The 22654-nt window shown below is 47.1% G+C and overlaps 1 protein-coding gene across 2 annotated transcripts in view; it reads left to right on the forward strand.

The window, feature by feature from the left end:
- The first annotated feature begins 438 nt into the window (after positions 1-438).
- The window catches only part of KIF5C (kinesin family member 5C), a 138089-nt gene continuing 115873 nt past the window's right edge, over positions 439-22654 (forward strand). For both annotated transcript variants that reach the window (XM_025215982.1, XM_025215979.1), the window contains exon 1: positions 439-492. The gene's annotated coding sequence lies outside the window, so the exon portion shown is untranslated. The remainder of the gene's footprint in view (positions 493-22654) is intronic.

Raw genomic sequence — 22654 nt, forward strand, 5'->3', positions numbered from 1 at the left:
TTCCCCCTGGCTAATTAGAACTGGATGTTTCTCCTTCTGGAGCCTACCAGTGGCATTATGTCTGCAAGAAGCAATTGCTAAGAAAAATGTGAAGCTTCTTTCAGCTTTTTTATCTTTCAGTACTTCCTGTTTTTTTGCTATCACCCATTAGTGAAATAGCTGAACACCTTCCCTGTAAAATCAGTACATAGTGACATCCTAAATAGATTTCCTATCCCTTCCTTCTATGGGTAAAAATCTCTGCTTGGACTTTGGCAATGTTTTTTGTTGTCTTTTGTTTTGTTTTTATGTTTCTTAACATATTTTACTTGTTTCTAGGGTTTTTCCTTTTATGTTGCTGAGAGTATTTCGATAGATGCAAACTTTCTGTGGTACAAGTCTGAAATGCTGAGACTGAAAAGCAATTTCTTGCCCTAATTGCAGGGGATATGATGGTCTCCAAACATAAAACACAAAGGGTAAAGAATGTAACTTGGAATGTAGCATAACCAGGTAAAAAGTATTTTTTTATTTGAATACATAAAAAAAACCCTGTATGAACCTGTATAGCCCCCTCCCCTCCCCTTTGGGGGAAAGGTATATATCCAATAGATAAATAAGATCTATATAAAATGTGCAAATGTTATTTTGTGTCAAAGTCCAAATTCTGGGTGGCCAATACTCTGCTATAAGAGATGGGTGCTCTCACAAGGAATCAGGTGCAGACACTCTGACATTTCTTTACACCTCATCACAGCTGAATCATGCAACTGGGGCAGCCTTCAGCATAAGCCCAGAGCATGGCTTGAACTTGTTCTAATGCGTGTGTAGTGGGAGACACCTTATCCACTCTGCCATCAATCACCCCCGTATGAATCTATGAATTAGGAGTAAGTGGATGAAATTAAACAAGGAGAACATTTAGGTTGAACAGGTTCCCAGTGTGGAGATCTTGTGCTGTGACAGAAGCGCTCCAAGGAAGGTTTGGAAAACTAATTGTTTGGAACAGTTCAAGCTCTAGTGTTTTGCCCAATTTGAACTGTAAAGGAACAATCCTGCTAAGGGAGGGGATTAGAGGGCTGAATACATGTTATCCCTCTTTACCCCCCAACATTGGACACTGGGTTACACCATTGAAATTGGTGAATAATAGGCGTCTGTGTATTTAAGGGTTGCTGTGTCCAAGAGGCTTATAGAAGGGGCTGATACTTGAAAAAATACGTTCTTCATCAGTTAGCTATTTAAAATGGCTTTATTTTATTATGAAGATCTTTTCTTATTCTTACCATAATATTCTGAATGGTTTTCAAAGAGACTAGTTTCCAGGTTTCATAAGCCCTTTCTACACGTTACAGGTATTGCACAATTAACTGGTTAATTCATAATTACCTTAAGCCCAGCTATGTGCTCAAAGTAGCTATCACACAATAAAAAACTTCAACTAGCTATAAAGTTAGACCTCAAAAATGTATATTAACTTTCTATCTGGTTGCCATTGAGTTTTAATTTGCACATGTTGCAAGGCCTCCCCTGCGGCTGGGAACCTTGTCAGCTGATGGGGCTACCAGCTACAGGAGTGCACCATGCCCAGTATGAAACCCTTGAGCCCAGGGGATTGTGGCAGCCATGATCCCAAGGTGCGGGGGGAGGGGTGCGTGAAAGCCCGGGGAACACACATGCCGCTGGGACTGAGACTCCCACCCCTGCCACTACACTGCGTTCAGCATGGGCAGCCTTAACAAAGGGGGAATCAGCTTCTTGCTGATGCAGGACTTGGCTCCCCTACCCTGGCAGTAAGGTTCTGTTGGATCTAATGCATGATCCCGCAATTGCACCTCCTGCCATGCACATGTGGCTCAATCATTAAGTCTACTCTGCTAAGGTAACGTGCTATTCTGTCAGAGGGCTATCTCATGGCTCACAATGTTTGTTCATACATGAGTGCTTGGTTTAATGTATTTTTCAGCTGAGGATCAGGAATATTATCAGAATTTAATAGCTTCTATTGGAAATGCTTTTGGCCTACATTGAATTTGTTGTGGTATTCTAGCAAGATTGCCTGAGTAATTAATTTAGTCACCCTTTAAATCTTTTTTCTATATGACTTTAAATCTATTTCACTATTCCACAGTTAACATATTCCACACTGAATATGTTCTGTTCATATTTAAAAGAAATCTTATGGTCAGAAAATGGACATGATTAAAAAAAAAAAAAGCCAAAAAAACTCTTATGCAATATACCTGCTACCTTTTTTCTTTGCTTACAAATGCAGTTTTATCTTTGCCTAAATCATTCTGGCACTAGAGCCAAAACAGCTATAACAGAATGAGATGGATGTTGATTCTTGTGCATTATCTTAAATATCTTATCATAAATACGTTCAGTTACAGAATTTGTATTATGTGTCAAGGAAGAAATCAGCTGGACTTTTAGAGTCCAGGCTGAACTTGCAGGGTTAGCTATTGTCTCTTTATTATATGTGTGAATGGAACAAATGTGATGCAGCAGTCATGATGCAGTGACCCTGGTACCTGCACTTGGTTTTCAGATGGCATAAATAATTAATATTTTGACACTCATACATGCTACAAAGGTGACAGAACAATATTTTTTCTCGTCTAAGGCATGATGTCAGTTCTACATGAGGTGACTGAGTGAAAGATGAAGTGCCTCTGGAAATGCATTGCTCTCTGTACTTTGAAAGAAACCTCTGCCTGTTAGGCTCGTGACTAATAATTTTATTTATAAAACACCCCTCATCAAAGCATGCATGGTATCAAACAACAATCATAAAACTATTTTTCATGAATTAATTCAGCTAGGATGCAAATAATGAATTCATGTGATCAATTGTTTGTACTTTATGTACTGGCAAATGTATCTTGCATGATATATTAAACCTAATTATAAATAATTCATTTTAGCAGCATCAGTGGAAGTCTCTGCCCTGAATTAGCAATGATGCAGAATAATGATGACAAAGTTTCAGCCCAGTCATAGCTTGCCGAATGATTCATCTGATAAAGACCAAGCCATGTGATCTGAAATAGTGTTGTATTGTTATACCCTGAGGGGATCAAAAGCATTTGGTGCTACTATATTGTTGGGTGAGAGCTACACCGTTAAAGTCCGACTTAGAGTGCAACTCCCATAATCTGAGAGTGAAGCTACGTGTTACGCTTAGACCAGGGGTGGGCAAAACACAGCTTGTGGGCCAGATCTGGCCCGCCAAGCACTTTCATCCGGCCTCTGGTGCCGGCGAACAAATTGTGCCCCACCCAGCCCTTCTGCCCATGAGGGTGTGAGTGAGGCACCCACATGTATCCCTCCCCAACATACCCTATTGCACCTCGCTCCCACCCTCGTGGGCGGAAGGGTGCGGCCCAGCCAGCACACAGCTTCTGGGCAGGGTGGCTGCTGCTGCTGCTATAGCCCCTGGGGACCTGCTCCGCTTGCCCAGTCTCCTGCTGGCTCTGGGCAGCAGGTAGGGAAGCGCGGGGCAGGGTGGAGCTACAGCTGGGCGGGAGCACAGGGCATGGGCCTGGGGCTGGCAGCAGTACAGAGCCCATGCTCAGAGGGGCAGCAGCAACACAGCTCAGGTGAGGAGCTTGTGGGTGTGAGGGAGGGTCGGGGCATGTGGGGACCCTCCATGGGCTCCAGAGCCCATACTCAGAGGGGCAGCAGCAACACAGAGCTCAGGTGAGGAGCTTGTGGGTGTGAGGGAGGGTCGGGGCATGTGGGGACCCTCCATGGGCTCCCTCCATGGTGCGCAGCTCCGGTAGATGGTGGCAGTGGTAGCAGCAGCAGATGGGGATGTTCAGGGCACTCATGCCCGGTGCAGGTGTCTGACAGGGCATGGCTCTGTTCAGCACTGCACATCGCAGTGAAGGGCGCAGCCTCTGCCCAGCTGTCTGTATTGCCAGTACTCTGTGCTGTGCATGCGCATCCCCTGCACTCATGTGGCACGGGAGGGAAGGCCCAGGCACTGGAGTCGGCTGCATTCCCCACCGGGGCTGCCCCTGGTGCTTTCCCCTGGAGGGTAGGGAAGGCAGGCTTCAGCACCTGGGGCTTCTCTCCTGTGCTTGGCAAGTGCAGGGGATGTGTGTGCACAAGCGCCCTGAGCATGCCCCCCTGCCTCTGCTGTACCATGAAGGGAGTGCATGGGGGGGTCACCATACCCCCCACACCCTCCCACGCCTTGCCCCCACAACCCTCTACATATACATGCCCCCCCACAACCCCCCACACCCCCTTAAAATTCCCCCACACTCTACCACACACACACACTATACAAGACTAAGAATTTTTTTTGAGTTATGTAATCACCTCTATATACACTATGTAAACACAAATCATGACAAAAATATTTTTTGTAATAAAATATGTTATAATAGGTGTTTGACTTCTAATGTATGATTTTGGTTTTTTCTGGTTTTAAGATTTCAACCCCCATCTCAAAAGGAGTATTTTTGCGGGGCAAGAGGGGGGACTTCTGGTGGCAAAGGTCAGGGGTTAGGGAGTGGGACTTCCAGTCTCAAGATGGTGACCAGGAGGGCGTGGAAACTGTCAAGGGGCAGGGCTAGCCATGTGGTCCTCAACAGCTCACTAAAACTTGTCAAGTGGCCCTCCACCCAAAATAATTGCCCACCCCTGTCTTAGATCATACTAAATCTGTGGAAAGTTAAGCAGTGTTAAAACCTGCTGTGAGCCACATTAAGGATTTATAATGTTTCTTGCCTGCACAGCTCTGACTCGCCACTAGAGGGCTGGTGCACATTGGTGTGACTAAAAGCCAGGACACCAGGGCTCTCCCTATTCTCTATCCCTTAGTTGGGGGAAAGGGCTGTGAATGGTGCTTGCTTCATCTCTGTGAAGCAGACTGAAGTTACCCTCACACAAGCTAGTCCAGAGTTAGCCCTCACCTGAAGTGATGTAACTTGAGGTGCTTGGAGGGTACTGAACACAAGTTAACAAGCTTTAACGTGTGGATGCTCATGTTTTAAGTTCTGTTAGTATGGTCTAAGTGTAATGTGTAACTTCACTATTAAAGACCGAGAGTGCCTTTGTATGAACTGGTAGGAGCTAGGGAAGGAGCAGTGGCTATTTTAAGGGTTTTACCTTAGGAGATGGAAGAAATTAGGTCACCAGGAAGGCATCACCTCTGTGAGTGAGCTGTTGGCCCCCATGTATTTGTGGTGGGTTCATGTAAGCCCTCTTCCTCCATCCCAAGTCTCTTCTTTGCACAGATTCATGTCTCAACCCTATAGGAGCTCTTTTCTCTTTTAATAGTCGTGGTGGGAACTGCTGGTTCTTTAAGTCAATCAAGTGTGGGTTCAATGTTATTTGAGAACTGGTGTGGAGAGTCAGTGAGGAGCCAATGTTCCAGACCGCTAGCTGTGCTCATAGTTTGTCTTAGTAAAAAGCAAATCAGACCCTTTATCGACAGTCAGGCACATACTGATGGTATGGAAGAACTTATTCAACTCTGTTTGAGAAAATAGATGGACTCTTCATCTTCATCCCTCTTTCATCTGCATCTCATTGTTGTAGGGGGGCAGTTTAGGACTTATTCAGGGCTGATAAAGGGATTAAATTTATCATCTGGACAAAAAGATTTAGAGCAGATTCAGGACCTGAAATGCTTGTTTGAATAAACTAGAGTGAATAGTGGACTGGGGGAAGAAGCTGGGGTTTTTATATACTGGGGACACAGCTCCCTTTCCCCAGCTCCCTAGACTTCATACGAACAGAAGGGATCTCATCAGTGGGCTGAGGACCAGGTGGGGTCTTAACCGCAAATCTCTGCTAGGTAGAAATGGCTGAGGCAGGAATTTTGAGCTGGGTTATTCGTATCAAAATTGCTGCATATTTCCCAGCTGAGTCAATAAGGTTGCAGCCTAATTAAATGACATCCTGTCTTTTCACCTGTCCAGAACAAAGCATTTCTCTGCTGTCCTCATTTTTATTTATCATACTCTTAGGTGATATGCTGCTCTGTAGTCAGTCCCTAGCCTGGTACATTTTAGGGACAAAGATTTCTTAGTGAAAGATATTCTTTAGAACACTGTTTCCCTTTATCGCACGTTGTATACTTGGCTCCAGTTAGATACATGAGTGTTTCACAACTTCTACTTCTCTTTATAACACTCCTGTGAGGCTTGGAGGTTCGGGCGCTCTCCTAGGGTGGAACCTGTCTTCTGATCTTCATTACAAGATTGCTTATGTATTTTATTAATAACTATTTAATGTAAAAATGCAGGGACAGTTTTGGGGTCAGGGGCTGGAATTCAGGTCTCCTTAGCCTAATGGTTAGGGTACTCATCTTGGATATGTAGTCTTGCTCTCTTTGGGTCAATGAATTTGACTTCTTTTTTGTACAGCTTCAGGTGTCAGTATAAGAGTGTTTCTTCCTTGGAATAGCTTGAAGTCTGGTGGATAGGGCACTCTCATAGGAGGTAGGAGGAGGTGGGTTGAATTCCCTGAGGCAGAGAAGGGAATTTTCCTTTAGACTATTGTACACAAGGAAGGAATTTAGTTATCTTCTGGCTAATGCTTAAAATAAATGAGCAGCTGTTTTTTTACGGAAGTGGTTAAATGCTGAACTCCAGGAGAGGCTTCTGCCATAGGTGGCTCTCTGCAGCCCAGACTTAGGCACCTCTCAGAACTGGAGAGGGGCAGGATTCAGGCATGCTTCTCTTGCTGCTTTTTGTTTCCAGGCTTGTCATTTGAAGGCTTGTGAATTTCCCCTGAAAATGTGGTATATCTCATCCAGTGCACCAAATCGAAAAAGTGTAGGTGAACCCAGGCAAAAACCACATACCAGAATGAATGATCACATGAAAAAAGATTAAGGACAGAGATACATAACTGGGTGCAAGAGAATGCTTTTCACAAAACAACCAATCACTTTCTTATTTCACTACCCTTTTCCTCAAGGGAGATTTACAAGAAACCTTTAAAAGGCAAGTCTGGGGGACAAAAGTTCATAAACTGGCTGGACACTAAGAACAGATGTGTACTTCATGTTTCACTATAAGTTACCTGATTGTTGCTAATCTGTCTTCACACCACAGGCGATAATGATCCTCTTTCCTTTTGAAATGTTTTGACCTTAATCTTGCTATCCTTTCTTCTGTGATTTTTCTGGTCTGTTAGTTAGTCCTGAGAATTTCTCTCTTCTCTAATTTCACAGCCCTGCACACTGTTTTTTGTCCTTGCCGTGTCTGCTTTTTCTTCAGATCTGAAGAATGCTCTGCATTTGAAAGATTCCCTATGTCTATCCCAACCATGCAGTAAGTCTAATAAAAATCCTTGCTGCAGTGCTTTGAATACTATCTTGTCACAACCCAAGGGTGTGATTTTTGTTTTGTGAGTGCTTCGGCACTGCTAAATTGTTCCCGCTAAATTGCAGCTTCTTTGCATGGTGGAGTTTTCTGCTGCAGAGGAAAGCCCCGGTGCAAAAGAATTCCCGCCACCAGTAGCTTTCTTTGCAGGGTGCATTTCTTTGTTGCAGCACAGAAATGCACGTTGCAAGGAGTTCCCGCCATTCGTATTCAAATTTGTGCCCCACCATTGGCTAGTTCTAAATTATTCCCACGTGGCGGCTAGTGATTGGCTTGCTAGCCGTATAAAAAGCTTGAGTGGTTTCTGCCCAAGTTGGAGGACTCCACGAACACCAGGAGGAGGAGACTTCACGTCTCGTGAAGATCTCTAAGCGCTGCAGAGCCTATTGGACCCAGCGTGAATATCAAGAAGGCAACAGGGGTCTGATCAGCCTCTAGCCTCTCCCCGTCACCGAGCGCAATCCTTGACGTATCCCTTTCCCTGCGCGCACAAGTTCCACGGAGCCTAGCAAACTTCGTGTGAGTCTATTCAGAGCCCTTTTCTTCAAGTACTTTCTTCGGTTGGTGCGACGGGCTCGCGGTTTAGAGCCTCCAACCGGATGGGCTAGAAGAATGTTCACGGGAAGGAACTCTAGTCCGCCTCTCTTCTTTTCTATCTGTAACTGCAACTCAAGCAAGTTTTCCTGCCTGCACCGCGACCATCTTCGATGTAAGTAAATAATCTTAAATCAACCATTACACGTCCGTGACTAATTCTAGCGTGTCGCCTGTTTTCTCCGACCCAGCGTGCCCGGGCTGCTGGCCACAGCCCGTGCGGCGCGAAAAAGGGCCCGGATCGCTCCCAACCCGCACATATCTGAGGCACTTAACTCTACCCTTTTACTATACACCTCACTCAGGGTGGAGGGTTCCACTCTGGGGGCCCAGTGCCTAAATATTAGGCATTGCAGTGCATCACAAAGCACAACCTCTTTGTTGATCTAGCTGCGAGTGCCTTAACCCAGGTCATATAGGAAGTCTGGCTCGGGAGGAGCTGGAACCTAGGTCTCTCAAGCCTTAGGCTAGAGCCCTAACCACTGGATCAACTTGCCTCTCCTGCCTATTTTATATAATGTTGAGTGGATGGCTTGAGAACAAGAGGTGAATTTTTTTTAAAGGGGATTGTTTCTGACTCCCCTTTAGCTTACATGTCAACTTGTAGTAATATTTATGTCTGTGTTTACTATCTGTGTATCTGTCAGAGGTGGCAAGTACATTTTATAAATATCCTGATCTTGTGACCTCCTCCATAGCATAACACCTGATGCTGCTTGCATTTATGCCTAAAACGCTGTTCATGCTTGTAAAATTTTCTTCAACTCCAAGATGTCTTTTTTCTTTCTTTTTTTGAATGCCAGCGCTTTAAATTCAAGGGGAAGCTTCAAAAGTCAAACTAGTGAAATAATATTCTGCAACTTGAATTTAGTTAACAACACTGTTGATTCCTGACCAAGAAAAACATCCATTTCATTCTCAATATGACTTCTGCAGGAATTGTGTGAGAATAGCCGAGGACATATTTTGACCATTATGAAGTAGAACTATAATGTAATGGAACAGTTTTTAAACCAGTTCATAGGAAATAACGCAGATGGGAAAAGGTGATTTATATGTGATCAGTGGTATATATCTGTATAAAGAGCACCTTCTAGATAAGGCTGATAGTACTTACCTAGTACTAGCATTCAGTTCATTAGGGCACGTCTGAGCCAAACTGGGTAAATCAGCCTGTACAAGCTGATCCCCTGCTGTGTCTCAAACTCGGCACGTCCCAAGGACACGATCCTCCATGCCCAAAGGGAGGTAATCCCAACAAGGATCAAAGGGGACAAGAGGGCGCAAAAACCCCCATGGTTCACCAAAAGCATATGGGAACGTCTCCTAGTTAAAAGGGAGGCGTACACCCAATGGAAGGGAGGGGCCATCACCAGGCAGTAGTATACCTCAGTTGCTCGGGGCTGCAGGGGGGCGGTCAGGAAGGCCAAGGTGGAGATGGAACTGGGACTAGCTACCCAGATCAAGGACAACAAGAAGTCCTTTTTTAATTACATAGGGGGCAAAAAGAAGGTACCGGGTAACGTGGGGCCTCTGCAAGACACGCTAGGAAATCTGGTTGTCGCACCAGATGACAAGGCTAACCTATTTAACGATTTCTTTGCTTTCACTTTCCTGAACAGGGACCAGATCAGCCCGTCCGCCGGGACCCGCTTAGGCCCCGGGGGAGGCGCACCCAGGCCTAGGTTCAGTGAGGATCTAGTCAGGGAACTTCTGGAGGGACTGGATATATTTAAATTAGCTGGTCCTGACAATCTCCACCCCAGAGTGCTGAGGGAATTAGCAGAGGTCATTGCGGGACCCTGGCATGGCTTTATGAGCACTCATGGTGCTCTGGTGTGGTGCCAGAGGACTGGAAAAGGGCCAGTGTGGTTCCCATTTTCATAAAAAGGGAGGAAGGAGGACCCAGGAAACTATAGGCCAGTTAGTCTTACCTCGATCCTGGGTAAGCTTTTTGAGAGAATTATCCTGGTGCATGTCCATGAGGGGCCAGCAGGGGAGGTTATGCTTAGGGGCAACCAGCATGGGTTCATTAGAGGCAGGTCCTGTCAGACCAACCTGGTGGCCTTATATGACCAGGTCACAAAATCCTTAGACGCAGGGGTAGTAGTGGGCGTAGTCTTTCTGGACTTCAGGAAGGCCTTCGACACTGTCTCTCACCCCATTCTCATTAAAAAACTAGGGGACTGTAGCGTCAACACCCACACAGTCAAATGGGTCACTAACTGGATGGAGGGCTGCACCCAGAGAGTGGTGGTGGATGGGTCATTTTCGACCTGGAGGGATGTGGGCAGTGGGGTCCCCCTGGGCTCGGTCCTTGGACCCGTGCTGTTCAACATCTTCATCAGTGACTTGGACAAGGGAGTAAAGAGCACCCTATTCAAATTTGCTGATGACACTAAGATGTGGGGGGATGTGGGCACGCTAGAAGGGAGGAATAGGCTGCAATTGGACCTAGACAGGTTACAGGGGTGGGCAGATGAGAACAGGATGGGTTTCAACACTGACAAGTACAAGGTGCTGCACCTGGGGAGGAAGAACCAGCAGCAGACCTACAGGCTGGGGAACTCCCTTCTCGTCAGTGCAGAGGCAAAAAAGGATCTTGGAATCATTATTGATGCCAAAATGAACCTGGGCTGACAGTGTGGGGACGCGGTCAGGAAGGCCAACCACACCTTTCATGCATCCACAGATGCATCTCAAACTGGTCCAAGGAGGTGATCCTCCCCCTCTATGCGGCACTAGTCAGGCTGCAGTTGGAGTACTGCGTCCAGTTCTGGGCACCACACTTCAGGAAGGATGGTGGACAGCATTGAGAGGGTTCAGAGGAGGGCCACCCGCATGATCAGGGGGCAGCAGGGCAGGCCCTACAAAGAGAGGCTAAGGGACCTGAACCTGTTCAGCTTCCACAAGAGAAGGCTGAGGGGGGATCTATTGGCCGTTTACAAACTCCAGGCAGCGTTACTTCACTGTCAGGGAGGCTAGGATCTGGAACCAACTTCCAAGTGAAGTGGTGCTGGCTCCTACCCTGGGGGTCTTTAAGAGGAGGTTAGTCAAACAACTTGAACGCCTTGCCGGGGTCGTTTGACCCCAGTACTTTTTCCTGCCATGGCAGGGGGTCGGACTTGATGATCTGCTCAGGTCCCTTCCGACCCTACCAACTATGAAACTACTCTCTGTTATTAGTAGGGGTGCACTGATAGAGATTTTTGGGCCAGTACTGATGGCTAGTTTTTAAGTAGCCATGTTGGCTGATACTGATCCAATTGTTGACATGTGCCTGGCAGCTTGGACAACAGCATCTGACAGGTAAGTCTGTTGTGGGGGAGGAGGCAATGGGTGTGGGGGGTGCAGATTGAGGCCCCTGCGGTGAGGGAGGGAGAGGGACTGGGGCAGGGTGCAGGATGGCGCCTCGAGCGGCTCATCCAGGGGGTACAGGGGAGGGGGCAACTCCTGCTGCTGCATGCATCCTGGGAGGGCATGGGTGGGGGGGTGTGTTCCCAGATCTGTGCATGGGGCAGGACGGGCTGCCTCTGCAGGCTGGGGCCAGGGCTGCACCCATATCTTCCTGGTAGGGGTCTGGGCCAGGCTGTGCTGGGGCAGGTGGTACTGGGAGGGGAGCTACGGGGGGGGAGGGCTGCAGCCACCCCAAAACTTGTTGTAGCCTGCCCAACCCACCCTCCCAGTGCTGCCATGCCCGCCTCGAGTGCAGCCTGGCCCAGTCCCCGCTAGGAAGAGCACATCTGCAGCCCACATTGGCAGCTTGCCCTTGTCTCTCATGCAGATCTGGGGGCACCCCCCATGCCCTCTCAGGGTTTGTGCAGTAGCGGGAGCTGGCACCCCCTCCCTGCACTCCCCGGACAAGCCGCTTGTGGCTCTGTCCTATGCCCCGCCCCAGCTGTGCAGCACCTGCCCCTGCCCCAGCCCCACTCCCTCAATGCAGGGGCCTCAATCTGCACCCCCCTACACCCCTTCCCTCCCCCTGCCCCTTCCACCACAACAGACTTACCAGCTGGATGCTGCTGTGCTGTGCTCCTGGCTGCCTGCATGCTGTGCTGTGGCTGCGTGCATGTATGAGGGCGTTTATCAGTGACATTGGCCACATCAGCCAAAACCTCCCGATTGCCGATACTGTTAATTTTCCTTATATCAGTGCTGATCTGATATGGGACTGATGTATCGGTGCACCTCTAGTTATTAGGATTGTCTTTTATAAGACCTTGCTTTAGTTGGTTAAAACTTGGCATTGGTGATGTATAGGGGGTGCATGCATGTGCATGTGCACCCCCTGAACGTGGCAGTGCACCCTCTGTGAAAAGGCACCACTGGGGGGCGGTGGCTGCTCGCCACCCCCCCTCGCCGCCGATAGCTCTGGTGGCATCTGCAGTTGGTCACCGACCAATGGTCTGTGCTCGCCACCCCCCTCTCCTGCTGCCGATAACACTGTGGCCACCTGTGGAAACCCCTTGCTTGCCACCACCATGCTCCTGCTGCCAACAGTGTCGCCGCCACTTGCAGGAGCTCGTCGTGCCCCTCCAGCCTCCGGGGACATGTGGCGTTCATGCAGCTTGGTAAAAAGCTTCATTCAGGTCTAAATCTTCCATGCTGTGTGTCTAGATCAGACTGTATTATTTTGAAAATGAACAATCAAAATGATTCAGCCATTTCCAAGAACAAACATAGGCAGAACACTTCTTTGCTCATGTTAAAAAGGATGTTGATTTTCTTTTTGAATAGCTTTTGTATCCCCATATTATAGAGCAGGGACTTTGAATTTCTAAGGGGCATCTTTTGCATTGGAGATGTGCTTTTAGATATCTCTGAGAAAATCTGCCCAAATTTGAGGAAGTCTTAAGCATTTGAAAAACCAGTTTGTTTATACATGGAAGATACTTTTTTATTTTAACAACTAAAGATTCCTGGGCATGTCCCAGGCCAGGGCTGAGCAGAACTTTCCCTCTAATTGCCATTCTTGGTTGCTTTGGACTATACTAGGTCCATGAAACAGAAGGGAGAACAAGGATCCTACCTCTCCTGGCTATCAATGCACCCTTGCTGGCCCAAGCTACATAGATGATAATGTTGTCTGAATCAAATGCAGAATGGACAAACTGGCTTTCTGGAGCATGGAATAAAAACTGTCCATTGTGATAAGAATTGAGGTTTGGCAAGTAGAAGTGAAGGATTTGCTGTTGGGGAAAGGTTTGGATTGACTTGGTAAAGAGCCTGGGAACTGGAGTTGGAGACTAGGACTAGGGCCAGAGGAGCAGAAGCCAAACTGGCCAGAAAAGCCCACTAGGACATAGTCATCTTCAGGAAATGAAACCTAAGAGTTAGATGTTGCCATCTCTCTGCTATCAACAATTAGATATGAAACCTACTGACAGTATGCATCTCATCTCTCAGTTGTGCTGGTCCACAGCAATAATAAACTGTAATCCTTTATCCATTCATCTGTGATCACTTGCAGGAGTAGTAAATCATTGAAATGCTGTGATATTGAAATTAGTACTTTACATAATCATCCCATGACCTCGCAATGCCACAATAGTACTCAACACATGCTAAACTGTTCAAACATACATTTGCTCACATTTTAACTGCATTAGTTTTAAGTTGAACATGTGACACGACCCTATTGGAACATTATGAGCTTGCTGATGGCACCACAAGCCAGAATGTCTGTTTTTTTACTTTGCTTTTTTAAGAAATCTAGAAAGGGATGCACAAGCGTGCTCTCGCGCATGCTCGCTCTCTCTCTCTCTCTTTCTCTCTCTCTCTGTTATACCTATGTGCCCCATTATAAGAGATTATTAAAATTACCACATCATAAATTCCAAAGTGGAGAAATGTCCAAATTTATTTGAACCCTTTGAGTGTATGTGGGATGATACTGTCTAATTACATGATTACATTCTGCATTTTTTTTTTTTGGCCATTTCCTCACTCTTGCCTCCTCTATTGTGCAGGAAGGACAGTGCTGGCTTAAGAAGCAGCTGTTTAATTTTTTTTTCTTTTCATTGTTCACAAATAGCTGCAGGTCTTATTTACTGCTGACAGTTCAAAACCTACTCTGAAGACAGAATAATTTCTTTCTTCATTGTTTTTTCTGCAGTGATCTTCACCACAGGATGTGTGCGCTCCAGCAATGTTAATGAATTAATTTTCCAAACACTCTTGAGCAGAAGAGATGGAATTATTATACTTATTTTACATATGGAAACAAGGACATAGAGACATTGTGTTGAAAAAGAGCCCCTAGTGTGAGTGCCCAAGTTGAGATGCCAATACTTGGCTTTTTAGGGTACTCAATCTTATACAGTATTGTATACGTTCAAAGCATAGCTCCTCTTATTTCAGTAGCAGATGTGGGTGCACATCCTGCAAAGCAGGCCCAAGATTTTTTGGGTACTCCTGTTGAGTACCCAGAAAATGAAGAAAGCAGAGTGAGCATCCAAGCGTGACTTGTGTAACATCACACATCTAAGGCAAAGACGGGGTAGAATCCAGTTCCCCATGACAGTTCACAACTTATCTTAACTACTAGGGTCTCTCTCCCAGCCACCCCTATCTAATTTCATTATTTTCCTTCCAGCTTCTGTGACAAATGAGGCAGAGATTTTTGCACCCATCAGCTTCCTTCAGTAGGCAACTCTGAGTCATCCCCAGAGCAGATCCATCAGGGGCATAGAACAAAGTGAGAGAAATAGCATGTGGTGATGCAGGTGGACTGTGCTGCTGTGCATACACAAATGGGGGTTTCATTAGCCCCTTATAACTGTCATTTCACAGCTTTGAGAACTTGAAGTTGCAACTTTTAATGAATAGGGGTACACTGATAAAGCTTTTCTTGACTGATACTGATAGCTGATTATTAACCAGCCATATTGGCTGATACTGATCTAATAGCTGATTTACAGGAATGCAGCCCTGCAGCTTGGAGAGCAGCGTCCTGCTGGTAACTTAGTGGCAGGGGGAAGGGACTTGGGGGGTGCAGATTGAGGCCCCCACGGTGAGGGGGGGAGGGGCTGGGGCAGGTGCTGCCCAGCCAGGGCAGTGAATGCAATCCCAGGGCCAGGGCCAGGAGCGGGACGGAGCCAAGGGTGGCTTGTCCAGGCAGTGTGAGGGGTGTGTGAGAAGGAGGGATGGCTCCCCATTGCTGTGCCACCCCCAGGGGAGGCATGGGGAAGCATGTGCCCCCCCTGGATTTGTGCGCAGGGTGAGGGCAGACTGCCTGATCTGGACTTGGGGCCAGGGGCTGCCCCAGCCTAGGGGGAGCTGGGCCAGGGCTGAACTCAGAGCAGACAGAGGCAAGGCAGGTGGTGGCACTGGGAGAGGTGGCTATGGGGGCGGGCCATAGCTCCCCAAACTGCCCCCCAGTGCTGCCCCTGCTTGGGCCACTCTGCTCTGCTATCTTTCCTTTGGGAGCCCCCTTGTGGAATGGGTAGCTCAGGGCTCCTGAGGGAAAAGTGCCCTCCATGCCCTTCCCCCCCCCCCCCCCCCCAGACTTACCAGCAGGGCGCTGCTCTCCAAGCTACTGGGCTGCATTCCTGGCTGTGTGCATACTGCAGCTGCGCACATGCATGTGGCATTTATTGGTTACACTGGCCAAAAATGCTCATGGCTGATAATGTTAATTTCCTTTTATTGGTGCCAATCCTATATGTGACTGATATATTGGTGCACCTCTATTAATGACCTCTTAATGTATGAGGCTGTTTCAGGAATTAATGGCAGTTTTGAAATAAAACCATTTTGTGCTTTATTGGACAAGCTACACAGCAGCAGGGAACACTGATGGTAACATTGTCAAACATACCCATCGTTTACGACTATGTAGCGCAGCAGTGTGGTCATTGCACCCATGATTTTATTTTGAAATTGCCATTACTTTCTGAAACACTCTTGTAGTTTCTTAACATAAATTTTGAAGTGTTTGTGATGCAAATGACTCATGACTCCATGTATATGACTCATATTGTAATTATGAGTTGTTATGAGCGCTCTGTGGTCCATTTGATGAAGCTTATGATATTTACATATCCTAAGGTAGTATTTATGTCAGGGCCATCCAATTTCTTAATGGCTGGGAGCTGCATTAATAGTGACGGTGCTGTGGAGTGTTGCACCAGTGGAGGCCATAGTACCCACACCTCTGCACGTGCAAACCTGCTTGGCACCATGTAAGTGGGTGCTTCTTCCCCCCACACTGCTGTACTGTTTGGGTGGGTGGGCAGGTCACCCCTTCACCCTCACCTCCTCAACTGCAGAGCCTTCTCCTGCATCATAGCACAGGCTCCCTCAGAACTGCAGGTTGTGCTGAGCCCCGTTGCCCTGTCCTTCCGTACCTCCTTTAGGCAGAGGGGGCAGGAAGTGAAAGCCAGAGAAGAGACAGGGACTCAGGAGATCTTAGCTTCAGCAGCAGCCAGAGCAATGAGCAGTGATGGGCCAACAAGGGCAGCAGACTGCAGTCCCAGCAGCCAGGGGGAGCCTTGGGGTTGCAGATTAACTCCTTATGGGTCACAATGGGCCCACAGACCACCAGTTGGACAGTCCTGATAGCTTTGTTGCATACATGAGAGAAATAAAGGAAAAGTATGGAAAGTGTCAATATACAATACTTTACATGTTCCAAAAGGTAGTGCACGCAACACTGTTCAAAATATGCCTAAAAAACTAAGAGGAGTGGGAGGAATCTCATAATGAAGGATGGATGGTAGTCTAAAGAAGGTGTTAGGGGAGAATTGTGTTGGAGAATCCCACTCACCTTAAGGGTTGGGTCACTTAATTCTTATCCGATCCAGCAAGTTGTAAAAGAGGGAGCATTGTGCACTAGGGTGGGGAGGCATTTTAAAATAAATACAGATTTTAGTTGTGGTAGTTCTAGATGACCCTAGACCAGGAGAAGGCAAAATATGGCTTGTGGGCTGTATCCGGCTCGTGGAATGACTTTTTCTGGCCTGCGGTGGATTTCTCAGTCCTGCCTGACCCAGGCACCCTCCGGGCTGTGGTATATCGCACCACCCCCAGGTACGCAGTGGGGCAGGGGCAGCTCAGCAGCTGGACTGTATTTCTGGCAACCCAGGTGGCAGTTCCTTCCAGCTGCCACCACTGCTGGCACCAGCCCCACGGTACTGATGGGGATCTGCGCACACAGTTGTGCCTGCGGCCCACCCCATGACTGCTCTGGACTCACCCTGGCCAGCGTGTATCAGCTCTGGACCAGCCAGAATGCATGTGCATAGTCCCGATCCTGGCCTACCCTGTGCCTGTTCCAGACTGCCCACCTATGCTGAGCAACTGTTATTGTAGCTTGTCACATTTATCTTTAATTGTACCTGCTTGAGTGGGGAATTACAGTATTGTTTGAACTTTTCTTTTATATGCAGCCTTATTGAAGCTTAAGTTTTTGTATAGCCTTATTATTATTTGAACTTTTCATTTTGCTTGTTGTCTGTATTATCAGTTAGCCTTGAGCTCGCTTTCACAGGCAGCTTATGTTGCAGTATTATCAACATGTTCGTGTCAACTGTAGGGCTTTGTTACCAGCTCAAATTAACAGAACTTGGCACTAACCAACTGAACTGGAGGGATGAAATGATTGGATATGTTAATGAAAGGTGATAAAAGGGTGCCAGTGGGGCAATGCCCAGAGTAAGACACTGGTAAAAGACCAAATTAGGAGGTGTGCATGTGATGGGCTGTTGGAACAAAGGAATATGCTGACAGAATGAAATATGAACAGTGTGATGCTCGTAGGGAAACCAATCAACAGTATGCAGAAACAAAGTGTCATCAGAGGAGTAAAGTTAAAGAAAAGCATAAAAGGGGGCAACAAGAAAGTGTGTTGTCATCTCTCCAGCAAACAACATCTGTCTGGATTGTGCCAGCCATAAAGATTACTCGTGGATGACCACCCTCTACTTTCAGAATTACTGACTGGCCATCAGACCCTTTGGTGGAGTAACATCTGGGATTGGGTGTGATCATTGGACTAAGTGTTTTTAGGTGCTACTAAGAAAACTTTTGACATATTAATAAAGTCAGATTTTAGTTAAGTGTGTGTGACGTATTTCATGTTCACACTGGGTTAATGATGCTTTAGCGATCCCTTAGTGCCATCTGGTGGACAGTGGCAGTAACATAATGGCAGCAGCAGCAGCAACTGGGCAGAAGCTGCTGCTGGGTGCAGGGGAAAATTGGCTGCTGCCCCCTCACTGTTTCTGGGCCTTTCTTGCTGCAGCCGCCCGGAGCGCATGCCCAAGCTACCCTGCAGCTCTTCTCAGCCACCATCACTGATACCTCTGGGCTGCCCAGCAGGGCAGCAGTGGCAGTGGAGAGGAGCCGCAAGGCAGCCCAGGTGCGGGTTCCAGGCGGCTGCAGCAAGAAAGGCCCAGCAGTGGGAAGGGGCAGGTGGCCACATTTCCCCTGCACCCAGCAGCAGCTTCTGCCTAGCTGCCGTTGCTCAGCATGGGTGGGTGGTCTGGAGCAGGCATTGGATGGGCCAGAGTTGGGGCTTTGTGCATGGGTTCTGACTGCTCCATTCTGGCCAGAGTGGGCATGGGGTGGGCCAGGGTTGAGGATGGGGCCGTGTGCTCAGCTGTTGCTGGTGGCAGTGGTAGGGAGCAGTCACAAGGCATTCAGGCTCTGGGCTGTTATGGGGTGGGAGGGGGGTGGAGTGATGACTGGTCTGCAACAGCTCCCCAGAACTGTCTGTGTGGCTCATGGGCCCAAATAATTGCCTGCCCCTGTCCTAGACCAAAACCCAAGAGCTAATTACCTCCTCATTCTGGTGCCAGGTACAGACACTACACTTTTTATCTGTACAAGTGATGGTAAACCGGTCTATACCCATAACTGAACAGAAGTTTGGCGCACACAGTTAAAAAATGGTAGAACCTGGTCTAAGATTTGTTTCCCCACCGAAGGGTCAATGTGTGTTCTGTTTGCTACCAATCTAAGCTACAGTGCTTACAGAAAACTTTGTAATTTAGGTCAATTCTGCCTCAGGCTTTTTGAATGTCTGTACCTAGCCTGGGAGTTAAAATGTTTGTCCAGACATAGCTTAGAGTTTTTGTCTAATTCCAATGTACATAGTAGCAGTGATGGCTCACAAGAACAGAAGTTTGTATCTGGGCTGTAGAGAGCTGTGATAAATGTTGCAGTCTAACCTGCCTTATTTACTTGTTGTGGTTAGTGTATCTTTCCATGAAGCTCTGCTTTCAAAAGTGCAGGTGGTCATCAGCATTGAAAATTAATGTGCTGAGATGACTAACAGTAATATAAAAGAGTGAACTAGCACTTTTAAAAAAAGAACAGGAAGGAGAAACTTGACCTACATGGCACACTCTTAACTATTTCCTCAGACCCTTAACTTTTCAGTTCAGGAAATATATAACACTTGCAGCTAGTGCCCATGATAACATTTACCCTTTCAGGTGTGTATGGCATAAATAGGATGGATTGTTCACTGAACTCTCAAAGGGCAGCTGACAGTTCTCTTGTGGAGAGCTGAATTTGAGTGCACTCTTTACATAGTTACAGTATGGCAGGGGTTGGGGCAGGCTCTCCCATGTTGATTGGCCACCACATTTCAATCCAGACTTGGGGGGCAGGTCTTTCCTGGGTGAGAGGTGGTTCAGGCTCTGTTGTTACTTAGTTCTTTGAGGCTTTCTGATTAGGGCTTATCCATGTAGAGAGACCTCACTGAAAGTTATTGCATGCATTAAACCAACCTGGAAAAAGCAGTTCCAGACAAAAAACAACTGCATGGGAGTTATTCCAGAATTACTATAACATTTCAAATTCACACCCTGCCTTATTCTGGAAATACTCCCCCATGTGTAAAAATCTTTAAAGCTGTCAAAAATATATTGACAGTGCTTGTAGTATGTTACAGAAACCTACCAACAAGGACTTGGGTGAAGAAAACTCATTTTATATAGGCCACTAGAGATCCATGCTTTTAAGTATATAGTGTCTATACTTTATTATAAAAGGTCAGCAAATAATTGTGCCTGCTCCCAGATTTTTAAAAATGGTTTGAAAGGCATGTTTTTCATAGATTCTAGGGTCGGAAGGGACCTCAGTGTGCCATCTAGTCTGACCCCCTGTCCCTGGCAGGCAAGAAAAGGGTCACCAAACCTGGGATCATGTGAACCCAGCCAGGTGCCTGTCCAGTCTCCTCTTGAAGACCCCCAAGGATGGGGCGAGCACCATCTCCCTTGGAAGCCCATTCCCGATCCTGGCAACCTTGACCACGAAGAACTTTTTTCTAACATCCAGTCTAAACCTGCTCTCCAGTAGCTTATGGCCATTGTTCCTTGTTGTTCCAGGGGGTGCCCTTGTAAACAGATGGTCACCTACTCCATGTTGCTCTCTTCTTATGAATTCATATGCCGCCACAAGGTTCCCTCTCAGCCTTCTCTTGGAGAGACTTAGCCTTTCCTCGTAGAGCCTTCCTTGCAGGTCTCTAATCAGATGAGTGGCCCTTCTTTGGACCCTCTCCAGGTTGTCCGCATCCCACTTGAACTGCGGCATCCAGAACTGGACACAAGTACTCCAGCTGCAGCCTGACCAGTGCTGCATAAGGAGGGAGAATCACCTCCCTGGATCTGTTTGTGAAGCACCTACAGATGCACGATAAGGTGCGATTGGCTCTGCTGACTACTTCATCGCATTGACGACTCATGTTCATCCTGGAGTCAACAGTGACTCTAAGATCTCTTTCTGCCTCAGTGGCGCTAAGAAGGTCGCCCCCAGATGTTCCTATCTCTGAGATGTGAAATGGTGAGAGGTAATGACAGAGTATTTTAGGTAAACAGTTTTTGTATGAGTCTTCTATTTTGGTTTGGTTTAACACCTGCATGTTCAGATTAGGTAAGTATCAGGTTTATGATCTACTTGAAGTGAAACAAGACAAATAGCTAATTGAACACAATGTTTGAATAGCTGGCTAGAGACTACAGATAAAGCTAGTTGACTAATCAGAATGAAAATGGTAAGTCTGATTTATCCATCTACTAGATAGCTTTGAAGTCCCTGAAATGTAGTTTGAAGATGAGCTTCATATCTTGGAAGTATTGTATGCTTTTCATAGGAGAACAGAGAGAAAAAAGTTTTGCTTCTGGTTTTTCTTTCCTAAACTGAAAAAATCTTATTTTAAGTGAAGATAGCTTTGCATTTACATTACTACGTTTACGCTACTGAGCTTCTCTTCTTTCTTTAAAAATTGATTTAACTTTGAATATTTTCCATACTGAAGGCTTCTCTTCAGAATTTCTGGTATGAATTTCTTTGTAACCAATATCAGGTTGCTACAGAGGGGAAGAATAAGCTACTTCCTGTTAGAGAGAGAGAGTAAAAGAGAGAGAGTGATGCATGAGCTGCATACATCAGATGTTTCCTTATTTATTCATGCAGTTGTAGTATATGAGTTACAATGGCAATGATCCACAATTTGGATGCCGTGAGATCCTATTAAGGGTGATGCACAATATTATCTGTGTTAGGTGTGCAAGCAGCTATACATGGATTCAAAAGATAAACCCAGAGGCTGGATCCAGATGTGCAGGCACATGTAGTTTATGGTGCTGCAAACCTCTTTGCAGCAGCACAAACCGCACAAGTTGCACATTAATCAGTGCATGGCACTGCTGATTTGCAGCGCTGGAGCAAAATTTGCTACTGGGATTTTCTGGTAGCAAAACAAAACAAAACAAAACCCCAGGAAAAAAAGTGGCACAACCAACGCCAAAGGGGCGAGCACCAGGACAAACCCAGTCTCTGCGCACTGCAAAGCCCCCATGCTGAGGCACCCTGCAGCCCAGCCAGCTGAGGAGCAGCTGGCTGGGGTGCAATGTGCCTTGGGAGGGGGGAGCAGGCAGCCTTGGACTGGCTGCTGCCCTGTCTCTGCATGCCTCCAGTGTGGGAGCTCTACTATGGAGCCCCTATGCTGAGGCACACTATGTCCTAGCCAGCCTCAGAGTAGCTGGCTGGAGTGCAGTGTGCCTCAAGATGTGGGAGCAGGCTGCTGCTCCACGGCTGGCTGGGGTGCAGTGTGTTTCAGCACAGGGGCTCTGCAGTGGAGCCTCTGCACTGAGGCACATGGAGACTGGGGAACAGCCAGCCCAGCACTGCTTGCTCCCCTGTCTTGATGCATGCTGCGCCCCAGCATCAGGGGTTTGCAGCATGTGGAGATGGGCAATCAGGCAGCCCTGGTCTGCCTGCTCCCTTCTCAACATGTTGGTCCTCGGCTGGCCGTAACACAGGGTGCCTCAGCACAGGGGATGGCTAGCCCCTGCTAAGGCACCCTGTGGCCCGGCCAGCGCCCCCAGCATGTGGAGCAGTAGGACAGTAAATCTCACTGCAAAGCACACAGGCAGGGGCATACACTGCAGCAGAAAATAGCAGCACAAATTTTGCTGCTACTGTTTCTGCTGCTGCAAAGGCACACCCCTACTGGTTTGGGCCCAGCCAGAAAGATGAAATAGGAATATGTAGTGTTAAAAACATTCTGACCTTTTGAGGCCTTTTTTAGGTCTTTACAACAGAAAAATTGCTCTATTATTTTACCATACTAAAAAACCCCAAAAAAGTGAAAGCTAGGGCTGATACTGATAGCTGATTTTTAAGGAGGCATATTGGCCAATACCGATCCAATTTTCGATACCAGCCCAGCAGCTTGGAGAGCTGCGTGCAGCTGGTAAGTGTATTGTGGTGGAAAGGGAGGGGGG

Source organism: Alligator sinensis, unplaced genomic scaffold (assembly GCF_000455745.1).
Source record: "Alligator sinensis unplaced genomic scaffold, ASM45574v1 scaffold810_1, whole genome shotgun sequence".
Lineage (NCBI taxonomy): Eukaryota > Metazoa > Chordata > Crocodylia > Alligatoridae > Alligator > Alligator sinensis.